Source organism: Rutidosis leptorrhynchoides, chromosome 1 (genome assembly GCF_046630445.1).
Source record: "Rutidosis leptorrhynchoides isolate AG116_Rl617_1_P2 chromosome 1, CSIRO_AGI_Rlap_v1, whole genome shotgun sequence".
Classification (NCBI taxonomy): Eukaryota; Viridiplantae; Streptophyta; class Magnoliopsida; order Asterales; family Asteraceae; genus Rutidosis; species Rutidosis leptorrhynchoides.
In genome coordinates, this window is record NC_092333.1 from 488,261,067 (window position 1) to 488,265,422 (window position 4,356).

The 4,356-nt window shown below is 32.9% G+C and overlaps 1 non-coding gene across 1 annotated transcript; it reads right to left on the reverse strand.

Moving 5' to 3' along the window:
- Positions 1-1,848: 1,848 nt before the first annotated feature.
- Positions 1,849-1,955, reverse strand: LOC139887266 (small nucleolar RNA R71). Its single transcript, XR_011773104.1, has one exon. It is a non-coding gene; the product is annotated as a small nucleolar RNA R71 (small nucleolar RNA).
- Between the last annotated feature and the right edge of the window lie 2,401 nt (positions 1,956-4,356).

Here is a 4,356-nt window from a genome sequence, read left to right on the forward strand (position 1 = left end):
AAAAAAAAATAATATATTTATATTTTAAAGAGTTTATAATATTTATAAAGTAAATAAGTATTTTTATTTTAGTTTTAAAATTAAATTTTTATTTAAGTTATATTTATATTTTTTATATTTTATAAAACAGAAAAAGTAAAAAAAAAAAAATCTGAACTTGAACCCTCCGCGACTCGCGGAGCTTTTGAACTGGGACTAACTGCACTCGTGAAGGTCCTCTGACAGGTCAAACATCGTACAGCAATTAATACGATTAGGGTTTAAATTAATTATTAATTTTATTATTAACCCTAATTAAGTTTTATTATTTAATTAGTTATTAGTTTAAGTTTATTTTGTATTTTTAATTTATTTAGTTTTATAAATTATAAAATTAATACTTTTATAAAATAAATAATATAAAAATAATATTTTTTTTAAAAAAAATTGTACTTTTTACAACTTTAAGTATATTTTTTATATTTTGTACTCCTTTTAATTGTTTTAGCGTAATTTTTGTATTTTTCGCTCATATTTAGTTTTAAGACATAGTTTTTGCCATAGTTATTTTTACTTCTAGATTTTTAAGATTTGCCGTAAAATCCCTTAAGTGCTTTTTCTTTAGACTAAGATTTAGGTGTTTTAGAATTTTGCGACGCCTTTTTAAGTTATTGCCATTTGTGATATAGTATTTCTTTTAAGCTTTAATATTTTTAGACTCAACTTTTAATTTTTAGTTTTTAGTTCCTTTTTAAGTTTCGACGCGCTACTTTCTTATTTTTATTTTTCAACGCCTATTATTTTTCAATCTTTTATTTTTCGACGTTTTTCGACGCGCTCTTTTTCTCTCTTATTTCTCGTCATTCTAGTTTTAGGACATAGAATTTTCTATCTTCTTCTCTAAAATTTCTTTAAATTACGAAAATTTATTTTAAGTGGTTAAATTGATAGACATTAAAATTTTCTGGTTCGTAGTAATAGTTGGATTTGTACGTGGACCGGGTTATTGGAGCCAAACAGTACTCAATTATATTGAGACCAAACGAATCCTGCCCCTCTGCTGCATCTTTTGGCTATTCGAAACGTGGGCAAAATCAGAAAAGTCTATTAATTTGATAACTTATATAATTTTTCTTTCTTTTTAAAAACTAATAGGATATTCAGTGAATGCACCGAGCAAAACGTTCACCACCTTTTGTATGTTCACCACATGTAACTCGATCAAGACATCTAGCAAACATCGTTGCCGTTGATTTTTCTTTAGAATCGTCATCCAGTCGACCAAGTACTCCAATTCAAATTTTCGATAATCCATTTTTTGAACCCGACCTCACAATTGAGAATCCGGAGAATATTCAGGGACAATTCATAGATCCTGAACCATTAATCTTTCGTTCGGAACCACCAATCATTCAAACAGAGATTGTTGAGGAACGAACCATTAAATCAGAATCCTCTAGTGATTCAGATTCAACAAATTCAATAATGGAGAATCTGGAACCTTTAAGTATGGAAGACCGAATGAGAGCTAAACGCACTGGCCAAGGTCACGCAATTACTCAACCTAACATAAATGCGCCAGATTATGAAATCAAAGGACAAATTCTACACATGGTAACTAATCAATGCCAATTTAGTGGTGCGCCGAAGGAAGATCCAAATGAACATCTTCGTACCTTTAATAGGATCTGCACACTATTTAAAATAAGAGAAGTGGAGGATGAACAGATATATCTCATGTTATTTCCCTGGACTTTAAAGGGAGAAGCCAAAGATTGGTTAGAATCATTACCTGAAGGGGCGATTGATACATGGGACGTTTTAGTTGAAAAATTTCTTAAACAATTCTTTCCGGCATCTAAAGCCGTAAGACTTCAAGGAGAAATTGTTACGTTCACACAGAAGCCAAATGAAACTCTATATGAGGCATGGACCAGATTTAGAAAGTTATTGAGAGGATGTCCGCAACATGGTTTAGACACCTGTCAAATAGTACAAATATTCTACCAAGGATGCGACATCACTACAAGGAAAGACATAGACATAGCAGCTGGTGGTTCCATTATGAAGAAAACAGAAACTGATGCTTATAAAATTATTGATAACACTGCTTCCCACTCACATGAGTGGCACCAAGAAAAAGATATAGTTAGATCATCTAAAGCAGCTAGAGCCGATTCTAGCCATGACTTAGATTCCATTTCCGCAAAGATAGATGCTGTCAAGAGACGAATGGAAAAGATGACTAAGGATATACACTCAATACGAATTAGTTGTGAGCAGTGTGGAGGACCACATTTGACAAAAGATTGTCTCAGTATTGAACTAACAATGGAACAAAGAGAGAATGTTTCATATATAAACCAAAGGCCTGGAAATAATTATCAGAATAATTATCAACCGCCAAGACCAATTTACAATCAAAACTAAAATTATAATCGAAATGTTCCATACAACAACCAACAAGGTCCTAGCAATCAACAAGTATCCAACAATACTTACAATCAGCAAAGACCTAATTTTCAAAACAAACCACCACAAACCGATGATAAAAAGCCAAATTTAGAAGATATGATGACGAAGCTAGTTGAATCTCAAACGCAGTTTTTCACATCTCAGAAACAAACCAATGAACAAAATGCTCAAGCATTTAGAAATCAACAAGCTTCTATTCAAAATTTGGAACAAGAAGTAAGTAACCTAGCAAAGTTAATAGGTGAAAGAAAATCGGGAAGTCTACCTAGTGATACAAATGCTAACCCCCGGAATGAAACAGCTAAAGCCATTACCACAAGAAGTGGTATTACACTTAAACCACCTGAAATACCTGTAATTTCTGAGGAAGCTATTCCTACTCCACAAGAACCACAACCTGATCAAGATAAGGAAAAAGAACCGGTAGTTGAAAAGGTTAATGAAGATAACATAGTTAAGGCTAAACCTTATGTTAAACCATACCAACCACCACTTCCTTACCCGAGTAAAATGAGAAAAGAGAGACTTGAAGCCGAGCAATCCAAATTCTTAGATATGTTTAAACAGATAAATGTAAATCTTCCTTTCATTGATGTGATTTCAGGAATGCCTAGATATGCTAAATTTTTGAAAGATCTAATCTCGAATAGAAAGAAAATGGAAGAACTCTCGGCTGTTACTATGAATGCTAATTGTTCAGCAGTGCTGTTGAATAAGATACCAGAAAAATTATCAGATCCAGGAAGTTTCACAATTCCATGTTTTCTGGGTAGTCTTAGTTCAATAGAAGCATTGGCAGACTTAGATGCTGGTATAAATTTAATGCCGTATTCACTATACGCTAAACTAGATCTTGGAGAATTGAAACCAACAAGAATAAGCATACAACTAGCCGATTGATCAATAAAATATCCTAGAGGGATAATGGAGAACATGCTAGTTAAAGTTGGTACTTTAGTATTTCTAGTAGATTTTATTATTCTGGATATGGAAGAAGATTCTCGAGTACCTCTCATATTAGGAAGACCATTCTTAAACACGGCTAAAGCAATGATAGACGTGTTTGGTAAGAAATTGACCCTAAGTATAGAGGACGAGAGTGTTACCTTTTCAGTTGATAGAGCAATGCAACAACCGCAATCTGCAGATGATACATGTTATTATATTCAAACTATAGAATCACATGCAGAATTGTTAGAAGAATTTTCAGAATTACAAGGAACAGGAGAATGTTCTTTAGGAGAAGGAACTGAACCAATTGATGAAATTGAAATGTTAGCTACACTTATGGCTAATGGATATGAACCAACAACAGAAGAACTCCAAATGCTAAAAGAAGAAGAAAGATATCGATATAAATCATCGATAGAAGAACCACCAACATTAGAGTTAAAGCCACTTCCAAACCATTTGGAATATGCTTATTTACATGGTGAATCTGAATTACCTGTAATAATATCGTCTTCTCTTACTGAAAATGAAAAATCTCAACTCATTTCTGTGTTAAAAGCTCATAAACCAGCTATTGCATGGAAGATTCATGACATTAAAGGAATAAGTCCTTCGTATTGCACACATAAAATCCTTATGGAAGAAGGTCATAAAACGTATGTGCAACGCCAACGAAGACTAAATCCTAATATGCAAGATGTTGTTAAGAAAGAAATTATTAAACTGCTAGATGCAGGTTTAATTTATCCAATTTTTGGTAGTCCATGGGTAAGCCCAGTTCAATGCGTACCTAAGAAGGGTGGCATGACTGTCATCACAAATGAGAAAAATGAGCTTATTCCTACTAGGACTGTAACAGGATGGCGTGTTTGTATTGATTATAGAAAATTAAATGACGCCACCAGAAAAGATCACTTTCCCTTACCTTTTATTGATCAAATGTTAGAAAGA